The sequence below is a fragment of the Scyliorhinus canicula genome, chromosome 11 (genome assembly GCF_902713615.1).
Source record: "Scyliorhinus canicula chromosome 11, sScyCan1.1, whole genome shotgun sequence".
NCBI lineage: Eukaryota > Metazoa > Chordata > Chondrichthyes > Carcharhiniformes > Scyliorhinidae > Scyliorhinus > Scyliorhinus canicula.
Genome location: NC_052156.1, coordinates 111809615 through 111830234, shown reverse-complemented (window position 1 = coordinate 111830234; position 20620 = coordinate 111809615). Strand labels below are relative to the sequence as shown.

The following is a 20620-nucleotide window of genomic DNA, read 5'->3' as shown; positions in this document are numbered from 1 at the left end:
TAATAGATAAGTTGAGCAGCGCCACAGCAGGGTGGCAAGTAGGTGGTTTGATATGAAGGTGGTTGGTATGGCCATATACATCCTCATTGAGGGTGAGGAAAACCCCCTTTAGAACTATTGGTGTTGTATGTTTTCTTTTGTACTTTTGTTATAAACTTTTGTTATTTTGGGATTGAGGAATCCTTGCTTGTTTCCTATGAAAGTATAGACAGACCATGGATCCTGGAAAATACTTTTTTGTTTCTGTCCTTGGCATCCCTGGTGTAAGAGTTGGGGGAATATGTACTGGTGTATGCCTGGGGGTGGTTGCATTTTTCCCCACGATATCCTGTTGGTGGGTGTCTTAATGATTCTTCTTCTCCTTGTCAGTGGGGTTTCCTTGATAGACAGCGGTTTCAGTTTTCCGATGATGAAGGGGCCTGAACAGTGCCTCTGATTTGGCGGGAGAGGAGTGAGGTCTGTTGTGGTGTGAATCTTGGCAGGGAGTAAGAGTCCTTAGCTTATGGCTCCTGTATACGAACGACAATGCACACTGCCAAGCCACATCTTGTACCAATGGCAATATCCTGTTGATTTGATATTTATTTATTGTCACATGTACCGAAGTACAGTGAAAAGTATTTTTCTGCGGCCAAGGGAACGTACACAGTACGTACATAGTGGATGAAAGAATAATCAGAATAATCGACAGAGTATATTGACAAATAGTGATTGGTTACAGTGCAGAACAAGGGCCAAACAAGCAATACACGAGCAAGGGCAGCATAGGGCATCGTGAATAGTGATCTTACAGGGAACAGATCAGTTTGAGGGAGAGTCGTTGAGGAGTCCAGTAGCTGTGGGGAAGAAGCTGTTCCTATGTCTGGATGTGTGGGTCTTCAGACTTCTGTATCTTTTGCCTGATGGAAGGGTCTAGAAGAAGGCAATGCCTGGTGGGAGGGGTCTCACCTTGAGGCAGCAGGAGGTGTAGACAGAACCAATGTGCGGGTGACAAGCTTCTGTGACGTGTTGGGCTGAGTTCACCACACTCTACAGTTTCTTGCGATCTTGGGCTAAGCAGTTACCATACTAAGCTGTGATGCAGCCGGATAGGATGCTCTCTCAGGCACATCAGTAGACGTTTGTGGGAGGTGATGCAGACATGCTGAATTTCTTTAGCTTCCGTAGGAAGTAGCAACATTGTTGGAGCTGTGAAGAAACAGTGCAAACCACTGAGCTACCGTACCGCCCATAATATAACTGGATTTCTACATAATACAATACAGTGCTGAACTATTTGTATGAGTATTAGCTGGCCTTTTTCTGCATGCATATGTGGAATAAAGACTGTACTGTAGCTTCAATAAGAATATTCATTTAACAAAAAAATTATGGCTGAAGACAGAGGCTATGGAATGCTGCACGACAAAATGATTTGTGATCCTATTGAATTGGGACTAAGAGACAGTCGGCAGTTCAAAAGATTACAGCTATCTCTCGATCAAAGTCAATAATTCAAGTGAGGCAGAGTGAAGCAATTAAGAAGAAACGAGGAGTGATTAGCTACCAGCCAACAGGGAGAACATGTATATATCCCATTAGCAATGGAAAAGGCCTGCAGCCAAAACTATCTTCCAAAATAGAACCATAGAGAGGGGGGAGGCCCAGAGAAACAGAGGCCTCAAATTTAACCCCTCAAAAGGCAGGAACGGCTCAAGAGCAACGGTGTGTAACCTGCAACCCGAGGGTCACATGCGGCCCATCTGGGTTCTGAGTACGGCCCATGAGACCTTTTGTTGACTGTTGCCCACACACAAGGTTGTCACATTCCACTGATTCCTGTCCATGTAGTTTTTTTTCGACCAGTATGGCTGAAGTGATGCATGTAAAGCGACGGCAAGTGAAGTGAGGTGTGTGCTGATTGCTCACAACATCAACTGTGAGAGCCGTATGCTCCCTCTGTGTCCAAGGTGTAAGTATTTATTTTGTTTTTATCATTTGCAGTTGATGATATTTCCATTAATATATAAATGATTGAGCATTTTCTATAACTCGTTATGAAATATTCAGTGCTGAAATATATTTAATCTGACTCATGGAGTCAAGGCTGATAAACAATTCTGATTTCAACCTTGCAGCCCACTCACCAGCCTATCACTTGTCAAGAGGAATGGATTAAAGTATCTGGACTGAGCAACTTAACCCCATTTCTAGCTCTTCAAATTAAAAAATCCAAATTAGACCACTGATGATTTTCCCCCAAAAGATTGTTGGGGCTGGAATTAACACTCAAAAGTTGTGATGCCAATGGTGGGCATGCTGGGGATAGGTCCACAGGATGGGAATTGTGCCAGTAGATCTTTTACATAAATACATTTCCTTTTGCACTCCTTGTGGGTCAAGAGGACCTGTTGTGTTCCTCACAGACCACACAAGCAAACCTTCCCTCCCCGCTGACTTGATGATGGTCCTGGAGCCCTGTTGATGGAAGAGAGCCAGGAGCCATGGCCTGCCCCAGCAAGCAAGTGGGTAATGAGTGTGCTAGCTTGCCTATCGCATGCCCATATCATGAAGCAAGGGCCTGTGATCCAATTGCCCTCCCCCGAGTTGTAAAGCCAGTCCTCCAGGTCGCAGTCAATTGGGACACTGACTCTATTGAGAACCAGATTCTTCATGAATGGCCCAACTGCTTGGATTCACTTGTATAAAGATGAACTCTGCTGATTTATCAATGGTTTGAATCAGTGGGGAATCTCCCTTTCCTCCACGGGGCCCTTTATGAATGCACCTTCGTACCACGATTGGGCCTGTGGCCATGATCAACAAATGGCACAAGTCATGAGATGCGCCTTGTGACGGCTGATAGACTTCCTGAGGAATTTTAATTCTATTCTGTTTTATATTTAAAAGCATTCGAGAATTTCTGCTGTCCTCTGTGTAGAAAGGTAAGAGAGGTTCATGAGAAATCAGAACACATCTCTCTAATGTACATGAAATAATTCAGGGGCTTTCTTTCCCTCATCTTTTCCAGTAGTTACAGTTTAGAGGTGACCATTTCAATTGATATCTGTAATACTGTACCATGAGGAATATGTGTCACGTGGGCCATCATGGTGTGTACCCTCCTCAGCACCCTCCTTTACATGGAAGACTTATGCACGCCAAGAAAAGTGGCCGAACAACTTTCTGCTCTGCTGCCTCAGATTAATATTGGGCACCTCCTGGGAAGACAAAATGATAGTATGGAAGTATACCAGTGTACAAACATATGAATTAGGAGCAGGATGCCACCAATGATGCCACACCCCTCCCCCAATGATGCCACACCCCTCCCCCAATGATGCCACACCCCTCCCCCAATGACATTATGCTCCCGACCCCACCAACTGTCACCCATAGAACGCAAAGGCGCAAGCCACCACACTACAGAAATTGATCACTATTTAACTATCTTAATGTTTTTTAAATTGTAAAAATGCACCTTCCAGTTTTGACCCCCTTCCAATTTTTCTCCTCTTCCAATTTTCCTCCCCTCCAGCTTTTCTCCTCTCCAGCTTTGTCCCCCTCCAGCTTTGCCTCTTCTCCAGCTTTGCCCCATCTCCAGATTTGCACCCCCCAGCTTTGCCCCCCTCCAACTTTGCCCCTCCAGCTTTGCCTCCTCTCCAGCTTTGCCTCCTCTCCAGCTTTGCCTCCTCTCCAGCTTTGCGTCCTCTCCAGATTTGCCCTCTCTCCAGATTTGCACCCCCCAGCTTTGTCCCCCTCCAACTTTGCCCCTCCAGCTTTGCCTCCGCTCCAGCTTTGCACCCCTCTCCAGCTTTGCCATCTCCCAATCTTGCCCCTCTCTCTCATTCCCCTCTTCCAATGTTATCTTCATCCTAGCTTTGCTCCCTATCCCAGCTTTGTCCCTTTTCTCAACTTTACCCCCTCTCAGTTTTGCCCCCTCACTCTCAGTTCTGCACACTCACTCCTAGCTTTATCCCCTCTCCCAATGTTATCCCCATCGCAGGTTTTCCCCATCCCAGCTTTGGCCCTGCTCCCAATTTTGCCACCCTCTTGCCGCCCCTTTTAGTTTTGCCCTGCCTCGCACCTCACCTCGACAACCTCACCTCGCTACTGGCTGTCTGGCTATGGCCTACCCTCCACAGCCCTGGCCTGGGGGTCAAGTCACCCCTGCTCCCCTCGGTGACCTCACCCTGCTGCTGGCTCGAGCTGCCCGGCTGTGGCCGTGTCCGCTCTGCCCTCCTCAGCCATGCCCTGAGGATTGAGTCACCCTGCTGCTCCTCTTAGCGACAGGCACCGTGCACCTCACTCAACAACCTTGCCTCGCTGCTAATGCTTGGCTATGGCCTGGTCTGCTAGGCCGCCCTCAGCTTTAGCCTGGGGCTCCAGTTGTCCTTGCCCCCTCAATGACCTCACGTTTCTGCTCGCCCAGGTTGCCTGGCCTTGGCCTTACCTGGCCAGCCCTCCTCAGCCCTGGCCTGGGAGTCGAGTCACTCCCTGCTGGCCTCGACAACCTCGCTCGTTGCTTGCTCAGGCTGCCTGGCTATGGCCTCGATTGCCCCATCCTCCTCAGCCCTGGCGTGGGAGTCAAGTCACTTTGCTGCTCTCCTCGACCTCTGATACCTTGCACCTCACCTCACTCGGTGACCTCGCTGCTGCCTGGCTGAGGCCTGCCCTTCTCAGTCCAAGGTCGAGATCGAGAAACCTGCTGCTTTTTTTGGAAAAACGCAGGCAATCTTCACCTTGACTGCTCCCTCTCTCCCTCCTGATCAGCTCAACAACTTCAGGTCAGTGTTTTCACACTCTTGACCAATCAATGTCTGATGCTGCTCCGCATTATCTCCTGATGGGCTCAACAAATAGAAATGAACCTATCAACAAAAGCAGAGCGATCCGCCTGCCCAAGAACTGCTCACAGACACTGGCTAGCATGGGGTCCCCCGATTAATCAAGACCCTGTGCCTAGGCATGGTGTGTTTCATTGTAAGTCTGCCTCTATCTATCCCAGCCTTAAAAATATTCAATGACCCTGTCTCCATTCCTCTTGTGGAAGAGAATTCCACAGACAGCCGACCGTCTGAGAGAATATTTTTTTTCTAATTTCCACCTTAAACAGAAGGCCCCCTTTTTAAAATCTGTCAACCCTAATTCTATTCTCTCCCATGAGGGAAACATATCCACCCGGTCAAGTTCCCTCAGGATCTCATATGTTGTAATCAGATCACCTGTCATTCTTCTAAACTCCAATGGATACAGACCCAACTTGTCCAATCTTTATTCATAATGCCTTCATTCGTCCCAGAAATTAGTCGAGAGAACATCTATGAACTGCTTCAAATGCAATCATATCCTTTCTTAAGTAGGAGATCAAGGCCAGGATTATTAGGATGGTGGCGTTTCCCTTCCTGATAAGTTAGTGGAGGACACCCTTGTTGATACTCCCTGTCCCACAGCCATTTCACACTCCAACAAATGTCAGATGCTGGAGACAGGATTTCTGCCCCTCACTCGGAAAGAAGTTCAGTCTCCCAGAGCTGCCAGCCAGTCTGATTGGTTACCAGTTCTTTAGTCCCTTCAGTGCCTGAAGCTGCAGTGGATAGGACCGGGACTGCAAGCAGTTCATGGTGCCTAAGTCCTGGGAGTCCAGGAACAGGTAAATGTGAGCATTTCAGGGCGGGGAGGATAGGTGAGGCCCAGTGAAGTGAGGAGAGTGGGGTGGAGATGTTGGTAGAGAGGCCAAAGGGAGGGAGACCCCCACATACATCAGTCCTTTTGTGTGTTAATATTGATGGAGGCTGCCGTTGGAGACACCCACCCCATTTCCCATCTAAAGTCTGAAAGTGGTTCATTTTCAGGCTTCTCCCCCTGTCCCTGAACTCCTCTCGCCAGCCTGAAAATTGTGGTTGGCCACTTAAGGGCCTCAGTTGAAGCAAGTGCTTTGCCCTTCCAAGTGTAAGATTGCGGAGAGGTTGGGGCGGGCAAGAACCCAGTGGAAAGATCGTCAGAGAAACCTTACGGTTACCCCACCCCCGCCAAAAGCTTGCCGGCCGAGGAAAATAAAAATCTGTCTCAAAACTATCCTCCAAATGTGGTCTTACCAATGACTTGTAGAACCGTGGAAAAACGTCCCTCTTTGTACATTTTGTTCCCTTTGCAATAAACAACAAAATTACATTTTCTTTCCCCTTTGAAGAATCCTGATGCTCTCTTCATATTTAACTTTCCTGTCCATCTTGGTGTCATCAGAAAACTTAGCAACCATACATTTACTCCCTTCATCCAAGGCATTAATATGGTGTACAAATAGTTGAGATCTCAACACTGATCCATTTGGCATTCTACTAGCTAAAGTTTGTCAACCCAAAATTACCCATTTATCCCTACTCTATGTTTCCTGTTAGCCATGTTAAATGTTAACCCATGCCTTCCCACCCCCCCCCCCCCCCCCCCCACCACCCATAGCATGAGCTCTTATTTTGTGTTGTAATCTTTGTTGTGGTATCTCACTAAATGCCTTTTTGAAATCCAGTATACCGCATTTACATTATTTGCTACTTTCCCCAAGAATTCTAATAAATTAGCCAAAGAGATTTCCATTTCATAAAACATGTTGACGCTGCCTGATTGCATTAAGATTTTCTAAGAATAAGTGCTCCAGCCTCCTTAATAATAGATTCTAACATTTTCCTCATGGCAAATGTTAAACTAACTGACCTGAAGTTTCATGTTTTCTGTACTCCTTTTTTGAATATTTGCTATTTTCCAATCTAATGGGACCTTTCCAGAATCTAGGGAATTTTGGAAATTTACAACCAGTAGATCTGCTGCCTCCACAACCATTTCTTTTAAAAGCCTCCGGTGAAGTCCATTATGTCCTGGGAACTTTAATTCTAATATTTTTCTCAGTGCCCTTTCCTTGGTGATTGTAATTGGTTTGAGTAGAGGTGCTTTGCAAAGCACATTTGCATATGATCTCCGCACTGGAGAGCTCAGTGTTGGATAGTTTGGTGCGATGTCCTGGGAAGCGGAAATCAGGCAATCGGAAGTTTAAATTTCTGCAGGGTCCGAGCACGCACCTCCCAATTTACATCCTCATCTCTAACAATGCAGGCACATACATAGAAACATAAATAAAGATATAAGGAGGAGGCCATTCAGCCCTTTGAGCCTGCTCCGACATTCATTGTGATCATGGCTGATCATCAAGTTCAATAGCCTGATCATGTCTTCCCCATATCCCTTGATCCCTTTAGTCCCAAGAGCTATATCTAATTCCTTCTTGAAATTACACAATGGTTTCGCCTCAACTATGTTTTGTGGTAGTGAATTCCACAGGTTCACCACTCTCTTTGTGAAGAAATTTCTCCTCACGTCAGTCCGAAAAGGTTATCCTCGAACCATGACCCCTAGTTTTGGACTTCCCAACATCGGGAACGTTCTTTCTGAATCTACCCTGTCTAATCCTGTTAAAATTTTATAAATTTCTTTTGAACTCCAATGAATATAATCCTAACCAATTTTTTTTTTTAAATTTAGAGTACCCAATTGTTATTCTTTCCCAATTAAGGGGCAATTTAGAAAGGCCAATCCACCTGCCCTGCACATCTTTGGGTTGTGGAAGTGTAACCCACACAGACGCAGGGAGAATGTGTAAACTCCACACAGGCAGTGACCCAGGGCCGGGATTCGAACCTGGGTCCTCAGTGCCGTAGGCAGCAGTGCTAACCACTGTGCCACCATGCTGCTGCATCCTAACCGATTTATTCTCTCCTGACAGTCCTGCCATCCAGTAATCAGCTGGTAAACCTCCGCTGCACTCCCTCCATAGCAAGAACATCCTTCCTCAGAAAAGGACCCAATATTGCACACAATACTCCAGGTGAGGCCTCACCAATCTCTTACACAATTGCAGTAAAACATCACTATTCCTTTACTCGAATCCTCTCGCCATGAATGCCAACATACCATTTGCCTTCTCTACTGCCTGCTGTACCTGTTTGCTTACTTTTTGCGACTGATACACAAGGACATCAAGGTCTCACTGAGTATCGATCGCTCTCAATTTATACACATTCAAATAATAATCTGCCTTCTTACTTTTGCTACCGAAGTGGATAACCTCACATTTATCCACATTATACATCATCTGCCATGCATATGCACACTCACTCAGCCTGTCCAAATCTTGCTGAAGCATCTCCGCATCCTCCTCACAGTTCACCCTCCCACCCACCTGCAAAGTTGGAGATACTACATTTAGTTCCCGCGTCCAAATCATTAATATATAATGTGAACACTTGGGGCCCGTGCTCAGATTCATGCGGTACCTCACTGCCTGCCAATCGGAAAAAGACCAATTTATTCCAACTTTTTGCTTCCTGTCTGCTAAGTAACTTTCTGTCCATCTCAAGACACTTCGGCAACCCCATGTGCTTTAACTTTGCATAGTAATCTGCTATGTGAGGCCTTGTCGAAAGCCTTCTGAAAGCTTTTGTTATAGCCTCAAGCTTTTGTATAACCCTCATGAGACCCACTGGGACGACCCGGTGAATCTCCCCCATGAGCTTCACGAAGTACGAGAGATAGTTAACTCAGGATGTTCAAAGCCGGTCAAGGTAGGAGCCGAGCTACCATAGAGTAGTCCCGACTAGGAATGGGACCAGGACTGTATTTGTATACATTTTACCGTTGATAATAAACCATTCATTTGACTCTTCCTCCCGGTCTTCCCTGTGACTACTAAAGCTTTCCATATGATTAATATAACCCGCTCGGTTATATTATTACTCTTTAAGACTGGCATAGTTTCTACTAGAGGGGAGCGAATTACCTGCTAGTGGCCAGAAGCAGGAACCGCAGTTAATTTTCCTCTCCATAATTCTGGAACACCGTGGAACATCTTGGTGCTTTACCACCTTCCAGCTGAGTACACTAACCCAGCAGATTGAGAATCAAAATGGGAGTTCCCTGTTCGTATCAATTATATTACTTGTGGATTTAACTGGCTCAGTTTTCAAAAGAGCTATGAACACATTATAGCCATCGTCTTTTGTTAACCAATAACATCACAAAAATTTAATGTCATAACTCAACTTGTACAAAGAAATAAACCAATGTTATCTCTATCAGTTCTTGGATTTTATTAGTGTCATAAAGTTACTTCAAAGCTAATGTTATCCTTGGGAAGCCAGTTAGACAAAAAAGCCATTTCCATAAACATTTGATGGATGTAGAGAGCATAAAATCAAGGTTATTGGTTAATCTTCCTCCTTTTTAACTTTTCTGTTAACATCTTATGGCATTAAATAGATATCAAATATTGGGAACAGTAGAGTCATTGTCTTTGAGTACCTTTACAAACACCGTTCCCTGTCCATTAATTGCTTCCATCCCTGATAACTGCTTCAAGCTGAGTGAAGACTGTTCACAATCTCAGTGTTGTTTACAATTCTGAGTTGAGTTTCCAATAACGTCCCTGAAACATAAACAAGGAAGCCTACTTCCACCTCCGTAACATGATTCAACTTCATCCTCCCCTCAGTTTATCCGCTGCGGATCCATGCCTTTGTTACCTGTCAACTTGGATGTTCTTTTTTAAATTTTTTCCAATTAAGGGGGAATTTAGCGTGGCCAATCCGCCTACCCTGCATGTCTTTGAGTTGTTAGAGGTGAGACCCACGCAGACACGGGGAGAATGTGCAAACTCCCACCGACAGTGACCCGGGGCCGGGATTGAACCCGGGTCTTCAGCGCCCTGCAACTTGGATATTCTGATGGCTTTCTTCCCTGTCTCCCTTTGTCTATCCTACATAAAGTCATGCTCATCCACAACAGGGCAGCAAGGTAGCATAAGTGGATAGCACTGTGGCTTCACAGCACCAGGGTACCAGGTTCGATTCCCCGCTTGGTCACTGTCTGTACGGAGTCTGCATGTTCTCCCTGTGTCTGCGTGGGTTTCCTCTGGGTGCTCTGGTTTCCTCCCACAGTCCAAAGATGTGCAGGTTAGGTGGATTGGCCATGCTAAATTGCCCTTAGTGACCAAAAAGGTTAGGAGGGGTTCTTGGGTTATGCGTCTAGGATGGAAGTGAAGGCTTAAGTGGGTTGGTGCAGACTTGATGGGCCGAATGGCCTCCTTCTGTACTTTATTTTCTATGTTCTATGTAACCCCCCCTGCCTGTGTCTTAACACACTCCACATAGAACATAGAACAGTACAGCGCAGAACAGGCCCTTTGGCCCTCGATGTTGTGCCGAGCATTATCTGAAACCAAGATCAAGCTATCCCACTCTCTGCCATTCTGGTGTGCTCCATGTGCCTATCCAATAACAGCTTGAAAGTTCCTAAAGTGTCCGACTCCACTATCACAGCAGGCAGTCCATTCCACACCCTAACGGCCCCTTAGGGGCAGCAGGGTAGCATGGTGGTTAGCATAAATGCTTCACAGCTCCAGGGTCCCAGGTTCGATTCCCGGCTGGGTCACTGTCTGTGTGGAGTCTGCACGTCCTCCCCCTGTGTGCGTGGGTTTCCTCCGGGTGCTCCGGTTTCCTCCCACAGTCCAAAGATGTGCGGGTTAGGTGGGTTGGCCATGCTAAATTGCCCGTAGTGTCCTAATTAAAGTAAGGTTAAGGGGGGGGGGTTGTTGGGTTACGGGTATAGGGTGGATACGTGGGTTTGAGTAGGGTGATCATGGCTCAGCACAACATTGAGGGCCGAAGGGCCTGTTCTGTGCTGTACTGTTCTATGTTCTATAACCGCTTTCTGAGTGAAGAACCTACCTCGGACATCCCTCCTATATCTCCCACCCTGTATCTTATAGTTATGCCCCCTTGTAACAGCTACATCCACCCAAGGAAATAGTCTCTGACCGTCCACTCTATACATCTCGTAACGTCTGTGTTTGCTGACCTCTACTAGCTCTCTGGTGCAAGGTTTAGGGTTGTTTATGAGCTTTGCAGGGGATTAAAACTGGGTTCTTCTGCATTAGATATTTCATGATGAGTTAGTGACTTCTTGTGAACGTCATTCAGTTTTCCAAGCTTCATCAGGGTCGAAGTTACATTGTCAAAGATTAAGTATGAAGTTAGAAACTAAAACATAAACATCACTAAAATATCAGAAAATACAAAATATATTTGTTAAATAATGAACGCCCTCCTTTGTAACCGATAATTTCAACACTGCTCACAGAGTCACAGAAAATATAGTGCAGAAGGGGTGCTTTGGCACACCTAGTCTGCAGCAACACATGAAAAACCCCTGACCTACCTACCTAATCCCATTTGTCTGCACTTGGCCCATAGCCTTGTGTGTTATGACGTGCTAAGTGCTCATTCAGGGACTTTTAAAGGATACGAGGCAACCTGTCTTTACTACCCTCCCAGGCAATGCATTCCAGACTGTCACCACCCTCTGGGTGAAAAAGGTTTACCTCAAATCCCCACTAAACCTCCCTTATGCTTTTGACCCCTCGCGACTGCACCTTCAACTCAAGAGAACAGCTGTTCCCTATCCACCCGGTCCACGCCCCTCATAATCTTGTCCATCAGGTTTTCCTCTCAATATTCTCTGCTCTAACAAAAACAACCCAAGCCAATCCAACCACTCTCCATAACTTAAAAGTGTTCCATCCCAGGCAACATTCTGGTGAATCACCTCTGCACCCCCTCCAGTGCAATCACATCCTTCCTGTAATGTGGTGACCAGAACTGCACACAGTACTCCAGCTGGGGCCTAATCAAAGTTCTATAGTACTCCAACATGACCCACCGGCTTTTGTAATCTACACCACGATTGATATCGGCAAATGTTCCATATGCCTTTTTCACCACCCTATTAACCTACCCTCCCGCCTTCAGAGTATGGACCAACACGCCAATGTCCCTTTGTTCCTTGGAACTTCCCATGTCATGCTGTTCATTGAATATGCTCCTCTTTAATTCATGTACGCAGATCTTTCAAACAAATCTAGGAGCACCACATGTCGCCATCTCAGGCTTCTAATTCAGTTCATCATTCCACAAAACATCCTTCCACAATGACTTTGAAGATATAATTAAATCCAAGGTGTATTGCCAGGAGTTATGGATATGCAGCTATTAATGAAAGAAGAAGTGCTATACTCTCTTAGCAATGATTTAACTAATGATGTAAAATTATTTTAACAAGAGTTCCCAAACCCATTCTGAGCATTCTGAGGAGGTGTCAAGTTAAAGGAGTAAATTACTTGAAACAAGATAAAAACACATTCCCCTATTACAATCCCAGACTAGACCCCAAAAGTGGCTAGGATACTGGACCAAAACCCTAATATTTTAGTTTATTTACAAGACTGTGCAGAAACAATGATTCACTACAGGAGTGATTGCATGAAGAAATAGGGCTTAGGTATCTTTAAAACAAAGCCTTATTATGAATATAATATTAAACTTTTGAACTGGACTTTCTAACCTTACCTTAAATAGTGGCACACTACTGCTCTCACCACGAATTGCAAATATTACCACCTTTTCAGGCAACACTCCTGCCAAACTACATATCTCCTTATCGCTCACCATTGAAGATTGACTTGCCCAAGTATCTCTTAAGATCTTAATCTCCACCTACTCCACAATGTACATGCGAGTAAATCTTTCCTTTTCAAATAAAATCTTAATAACGTTCTGATACTTGCTTATCCACCAGACTCTTAACACGCTGTACACTCTGTTGCACATCTTCCACTGGGACAATGTTTTTTCCTACTACTTTAATAAACCCTAATGGCTTATCCTATTTTATCAAGTCTGTTTTTCCAGTACTTTTCTTAAGCCACCAACACTGCAACTTCACATGTCCAACTTTATTACAATGAAAACACTTGTGTTTTCTTATCTCTCCCACTATCATAGGTTTCCTTTTTGCTCTGATGTACAATTTCCTTAACATCACCAACTAAACCTCATTTGCATTGATCACCTGTGAATTCTCATTTCCCCAGTTTCCATCCTTCACAGATTGAAATTGATATCGAAACGAAGTGTTGCTTTGTGAACAAGTTCAAAATCATCAATCATTCCTGCTGCCTGTCTAGCAGTTTTAACTCTTTGCTCTTCCACATGAGTTCTCAATACTTCTTTAAATTCTTCCAAAATAATTATTTCCCTAAGAGCTTCGTATGTTTGATCTATTTTAATGCCCTTATCCCACCTATCAAATTATTTTGTCTAATTCTGTCGCATTCAATATATATCTAACTTGGTTCTTTCCTTAGATTTCTAAACTTTTGTCTGTAGGCTTCAGGCACTAGTTCATTTGCAATTAACTAATGATATAAAATTATTTATTATTTCACCACCAGAGTTCCCAATTCCATGAGAAGCATTCTGAGGAGGTGTCAAGTTAAAGGGTTAGGGCAGCACGGTGGCGCAGTGGTAGCACTGCAGTCTCACGGCGCTGAGGTCCCAGGTTCAATCCCGGCTCTGGGTCACTGTCCGTGTGGAGTTTGCACATTCTCCCCGTGTTTGCGTGGGTTTCACCCCCACAACCCAAAGATGTGCAAGGTAGGTGGATTGAACACGCTAAATTGCCCTTTAATTGGAAAAATGAACTGGGTACTCTAAATTTATAAAAAAAAAACAAAGTTAAAGGAGTAAATTATTTGAAACAAGATAAAAACACATTCCCCTAATACAATGCCAGACCAGACCCCAACAGTGGCTAGGATTCTGGACCAAAACCCCAATATTTTAGTTTATTTACAAGACTGAACTTTGAAACTTTTGAACTTTATATTGTTTTTCTCACCTCATCATAATCTCTGGATACCTCCTCTGATAGTGATGCAAACACTTCATTAGCTCTACCGATCAACTTTGTTTAATCCAACACAAACACATGGTATTTAGCCAATTCAATTGTTTAACAATTTTCTCAAATCAAATGAAAAAAGCTTTCACATCTTTCTCATCAAATTGTATTAATGCTTGAATATATTTAAACATATCCCTACTAAGCTTTTGACTAGGAAGTATGTATTTTTCCTCCAGACCTTGTTCAGCTTCTGCATTTAACTTTAACCGTCTAAGTTGATGTTCTCCTTGCAGTGCCAGTTTCCAAATTTCAAATGATCTCTCTATTTGCTTGTTTTTTGTCATTGCCAATCTCTCATTTTCCTTTGCTTCAGGCTGTGTCTCTGGAAATTTTAAATATTGAGCTATGGCTTGTATTATCTCTACCCTCCTCACCCCTTTAGATAAGGTTAAATGCAGCTTCTCCATCACACCCAAAGGTTTTCCTTTAGTTTCCCTTTGTAAACCATCCTGAGTAATTGCTTCCACATCCAGGAGTTTTTTTGTAACAGAAAGAGCCATCTCCAGTCACTCCCTGTTTTCAAAACCTGAAAGAATGCAATTGTTTCACTCACACCTGTTGGGCGATATTTTATGGCTGCGTCACGTTTGAGCGAGAGTGCGGCGCAGTACGGCCATTAGATTGCGGGAGAGGCCAAAATTGAGAACCACTCCGGGCACTGATCAGTTTGCAATCTAGCCGGCCCGCTGCCATTGAAGAAATCATTATCCCGCTGTGGCATTGTGAGAGACCAATAATCACCACTTAAAGCCAATCTCCATACCAGTAACGGGAACAACCGCCTAACTAACAGCCTCCTATGATCTAGCCGCCTTCCCAGCAAGTTGTCACGCAGGCGCAGATTAGTACACCTTTTAATAAATGTGAAACTGTCGGAATGGCTGCTGTGGGGATCCAAGTAGGTGAGTAGCCATCTTCGCTCAATGGGTTGAAGAGCCTCATTTTTATGATTCGAGGGCACTGGTAAATCTGAGGTTTAGATCAGTGGGCTGGATAGCTGGTTAGTGATGCAAAGCGAGGCCAACAGAGTGAGTTCAATTACTGTGCTGGCTGAGGTTACTCATGAAGGCCCCGTCTCCTCAACCTTTCCCCTCGCCTGAGGTGTGGCGACCCTTGAGTTAAATCACCACCAATCAGCTCTCCCTGTCAAAGGAGAATAACCTATGGTCATCTGTTCTTGAAAAAGTAGGCAGTGCTAAATTGCACAGAAGGACAGGAGCACATATCTCCCGTGAAAGAACTAGGAAAGAAACTATTCCAAATTCTGTTCTGAGACAATGGAAAGTAAGTAAATTGTGTTTTACTTCACATAGTAAAACAAATAGATGCCACAATTCCCTGTAACATGGGGGGAAAATCTCCTTATCTTTACTATCCATCTGTTTAAGGTTTATATTTATACAGCAAACAACAATAAAGATTCAATTAAACTTTCTCCGTGAAGCAGCATTTCAACAAGTATTTACTGTTAACAAAGCATCAAAATTAAAAATGTACATTCAGTTGAGAGCCTCCCTCTAAACTTAATTAATGAAACAAAATGTTTGACTTTGTACATGAAAAATTATTATTTTGTATTCTTAATAAAACCAAACAAAATAAATGCAACTTCAGTAATCCTTCAGAATGTAACACAAAATAAAACTCTTTGGCCTGAATTCTGTGCAGGGAGACTCTCTGCAGGAAAATGGTACCTGAGGCTTGAATCAAGAAGAGCCTATAGGTCAATTCACTATTTAAAGAAACACTCTCATTAACCCCACTTCAAAGACTCGTAAGTACTTGGAGCTGTTGATCAATTTGTGAATTGACAGGCATCCCAATGTGATAATAAGAGGTTGTGAAATCAGTCATGCCGCACTAAGCCCTCGGGTTTATTTCAAAAGATAGGGTGAAATAGCAAGCACTGATTATTTTTCACCACTGCAGGAAATTTTTGTTTCACTTTTTTTCATAGCTGGAACAAAGTCCTGGAGCACCGAGGCCGTCCTTTCACCAAGCCCGCCTCTGCTTCCAGAAATCTTTATGTTGTCTACATACTCTTCCTAGGAGCAGTGGCCTGGCCCACTCAGAATGAAAATACCGACTACTGGGCCATTTTTTAGAAGTAGGATTTGCAAAGCCAGGAACTCCCCAAAATTCTGCACATTTTGTGCAAGAGTGAAAATTCAAGCCTCTCTCTTTCTCCATTTGCCCATTTTCCCCTCAGCTGTACTTGGGTTCACATATTATACAGTATGTAGTGATGTACAGGATGCACAAGTGTCCAAAATTTAAATAGTGTGGAGTTCCTGAAGGGTTGTAGAGGTTGGAGGTTGCAAAAATCGGGAGGGATGAGGCCATGAATGAATTCGAAAACAAGGGTGAGAATTTCAAATAAAGTTGATGAGAGGCTCATGTCTACAATATACAACAATTTTTATCTCAAAGTTAACAAAAACAAATATGTAGGCTGGAACTTTCCAGTGGTTCACGCTGGCGCGATCTTCCAGTCCCGCCGTTGGCAGACACTTGCCACAGATTTCCCGGGAGAGAGAGGCGCATTCAACAGGAATCCCTTTGACAATAGCGAGACCAGATGATCCTCCTGCCGGCCAATGGCGGGCTGCTTCCCGCCATGGAAATAAAACACGCAGCAAGTTGTAAATTCCGCTTGTAGTTTATGATTGATCTTTTTCTCGCAAGATTCAAGTCACTGAATTGCTTGTCAGTATGTCTTTCCGATGACTGCACTAGTGTGAGGGAGGAGTCATGGTTCACTGATGTTCTGGCCCTTGCCAGGTCATGTGAATGACCTGTTCTATTGTAAATGCATGCCGATTAACTGAAGTTCACCTACTTGTACAAACAAAAAAAAATGTACCAGGCAGGATTAGGCCATTTGGCCCTTGAACCTGGTCTGCCATTCAATTAGATTATGGCTAGCCTGACTGTGGCCTGAACCCACATCCTGCCTGTCCCCCAGAACCCTTGACTCCCTTGTCAATCAAAAATGTGTCTAACGTCGCCTTGAATACATTCTGACTGATCAGGCTGGCAGGGTCTCACGGTGCCACCGATGGCTCACTCCCACCGCAGGTTACCCAGCAGCGGGTGCAATCCAGCCATCGGCAAGCCACCCTCCATCACTGCGGAACAGCAAAATACAGCCCAGTCCCATGAGCATGCCATCCCCCAAATCTCCCCCCTCCACCCCCATATTATTCCACCCGATGTATTTATCCCGCCTTTTTCTGTAGGTGTTGATCAATATATAATCCTATCATCAGCAAGACATATTTAGTTTCTCAGCTCGCTCATGTTAGTGGCAAAACAAATATAAGGAAAAGTGGCCGAGTTATTAACAAGAATGAAATGTAGATTGATAACACAGCCAAGAGATCTAGGGCCAAGTGTTTAATGCTCACTGGGTACGAGTATGGAGATGGCATGAGCTAAAAATAGGCCTGATGGCAGGGGCACATCAGTTCCTCGGCTTAATCCAGCCTCTGGGCCACTTCCAGACGTCTGGAAGTTCCAGACGTTTGACTCAGCAATAATGAAGGAAGGCCGATAAAGCTCCAATTCAGGATTGTCAGGAAGCAGGAAACTTTAAGTGATCACAACTGGCTTGTTAAATGTTAGAAATATGTTATAGGTTTAAGTGGATTTAGTTTAGTGTCGGAAAGTGTAAAACTCTAGTTAGGTTCTTATCAGACAAAGGTGTTTGCATGCATGGGGATTGTTGGTTTCAGTTCAAATTGTGTTTCTATTGCGCTAAAGAGAATTTCGACGGGAAAAGTAAACATGAGCTTGGAGGAAGAATGAGATGTTGATCACCTTTAGGGGAAAAAACTTTTTTTAAAATTTAGAGTACCCAATTCATTTTTTCCAATTAAGGGACAATTTAGCGTGGCCAATCCACCTAGCCTGCACATCTTTGGGTTGTGGGGGCGAAAAACACACAAACACAGGGAGGTTGTGCAAACTCCACACGGACAGTGACCCAGAGTCGGGATTGAACCTGGGACCTCGGCGCCGTGATGCAGCAGTGCTAACCACTGTGCCACCGTGCTGCCCGGAACAAACCCTTTTGAGTGCATTTCAAACTGAACCTATATGCAGCCTGAATGAGAAATCTAGAGAATGGGTCGGTTAAAAGCTCTTGGGTCTGTTAGAAGCAGGAAAGCCATTCAATGGGCTAATGAGAGTGAAAGTAAGCTTCATAGGAACAAAAGGACAGTTAGTTCTGGAAAATGGAGAATAAAGAGAGGCTTGCCGCAAGTTTGACATTAAAGGAACAAAGAGGAACTGGAATTGGAAGACCAGACCTAGAAAGGGCATGTTGGGAGAAATTGGCCAGAGAAAAGTCACAGATCTGAAGCAATCATAAGGTTTGGTGACCTTAGTTCCAGTCTTTCAAACAATAGACAACAATTCTGTTGAGGACTGAATGCCTGAGATTTGCGTGGGGATTTGGAAGTATGTGGAAATTCAAGACCAATGGAAAACTAAAATGAGAGTTCAAAAACCTGGAGGTGGATACTGGTTAAGCAGCTGAAGGAAAACTTTGTTGGAAAGACGTCTCTTCTTGAGAGCAGAGATTGGAATCATTCATCTGGAAGCTATGGTCCTTTGAGATATGTCGGCTCATGATGTAAGAATCATCTGGCGGGATTTGAGGAGAAATCCGCAAATGTTCACTTGGGTGACATCTGCCAGTTGGTTTCAGAGTGGAATGTATCTGACCATAGTCAGCCTGTGGGTTTAAAGGGACTGTATTGTTCACTGAGAACCTTGGAGCACAGGAAATTCTGTAACCTGTGTTATCCTTGAAACTTGAGTACATTTGTGAAGATAAGGAAGGAATGATGGAGTGCTGTATTACAGTCAAACATTTTAAGTTTGACACAGATGTTTTTCTTGCTGTTAAATGCTAATTCACAGTCCTGTGACTCTGTTAAAAAAGTTAAAGTTACACACTGGAATTCTCCATTCCTGAGACAAAGTGTTGATGCCAGGGCTGGATTCTGTAGTTGCACGACAGCAAAACTGGCACTGCACCTGGACCACTTCAGTGACCATTGAGGGGCTAGCACGGGCGCCACGTGGAACACAATCGATTCCAGTGAGGAGGAGTGCTGGAGCCACCGGATTCACTATTGACACTCAGGAGGCTGACAAGCTGCAGCCGCATATACACCCTTCACTCCCCACACACACCATCCTAGCCAACAAGATGGCACCAAAGATAACAGCCCTGAGATTCATGGACACCAAGCCTGAGACCCACCTGGGCGTCGTGGAGGAGAGGTGGGCCACCCTCTACCCTGGCCCAGGAAGGAGGATGCCAGCTGCTGCCATTCGCTGTGCCTGGGTGCAGTGCAGGTGGCAGAGGCCGTCAGCGCCATGACCAACATCGTCCAGACCGGCCTGCAGTGCCGTACAAAACTGCACAACCTCCTCAGGGCGGCCAGGGTGAGTAGGCAGCATTATGCCCCTGGCATCAACCCCCATCCCACACACCCAGAGGGTGGTCAAACCCCCACGCTGCACTGCATGCCAACATCCATACCGCCCGCCATAGCTGGGTGTCCTGGCTACAGAGGCCACCATCTACCCATCCCCTGGGCAGCATGTGTTGGAGTGTCTAACTCTGTGCAATATTTGTTTTCCGTCCCCCCTAGGAAAAGGCCGGCCGTAACCACAGGGAAGCGGAGAAGACTGGAGGGAGACCGCCGGACCTGCGTTCCCTCACCACAGCAGAGCTACGGGCCCTGGACGTGGTCATCGGGCTTGAGGGAAAGGCAGGCGCTGTGGTGGAGAGTGTCTTTGGGCGAGGAAGTGAGACCCCACTAAGTTCCGGTTCCCCGTGACACATGTGTCACTCGTCCCACGCCAACCTCACCCCCACCCCACCACCACCCCCACTCCCTCCTGACCCGTGGTCTAATCATAAATCCTGTCTTGTGTCTTGCACGACCTGCTGGTGAAGGGGCAGGTCCTTCTGGTGTCCCCGGCCCAACAGCCACAGCCGTAACCAGAGCCCCAGGTGCCGAGCAGCGACGAGGATACTTACACGGATGGGAGCCCAAGACCGAGGAAACCCCAGAGCTTGTATCCGAGGATGACACGGATTTTCCATCACAGCTGTCTCCAATATCCTCCAATGAGGATATTGGGGGCAACGAGGGGAATGAGAGGAATGAGCGGGGGCGAGGAGGGAAAAGCGGGGAAAAGTGGAATGGTGGGAATGCTGGAGAAGGGGGTGAGCTGATGGTTAAACAACCAGTCCTGTGAGAAGGGGGAAAGGATACGTGCCTCCCAGGCTCTGCAGGCATGTTGGACTCTTGCCACCGCCTGTATTCCATCTGTTTCATCCTGTGGCTGCTCCCTGGGTTCATCAGGTAGATGCAGGGAAGATGTTACCAATGATGGGTGTGTCCAGAACCAGGGGTCACAGTCTGAGGATTCAGGGCAAACCATTTCGGACAGAGATAAGGAGACATTTCTTCACACAAAGAGTGGTGAGCTGTGGAATTCATTACCACAGGAAGTAGTTGATGCTAAAAGTTTGAATATATTCAAGGGAATATAGCACTTTGGGAGAATGGGACCAAAGGCTATGGGGAGAAAGCAGGGTTAGGCTATAGAGTCGGATGATCAGCCATGATCGTGATGAATGGCAGAGCAGGCTCGAAGGGCCAAAATAATTCCTCCAACTCCTATCTTCTATGTATCTATGTATCTATGCATGTATCCACCATCCCCTCCTCATCCAGATCCTCCTCAGACAAAGCCACATGTCCCTCCT

General features: G+C 45.3%; 1 long non-coding RNA gene across 1 annotated transcript in view; it reads right to left on the bottom strand.

The window, feature by feature from the left end:
* Window positions 1–837: 837 nt before the first annotated feature.
* The window catches only part of LOC119973291, a 76382-nt gene continuing 56599 nt past the window's right edge, over window positions 838–20620 (bottom strand). Inside the window, exons 3-4 of the long non-coding RNA XR_005462268.1 lie at window positions 3061–3200; window positions 838–1188 (exon numbers count right to left, since the gene is read on the bottom strand). This is a non-coding gene — a long non-coding RNA (uncharacterized LOC119973291). The remainder of the gene's footprint in view (window positions 1189–3060; window positions 3201–20620) is intronic.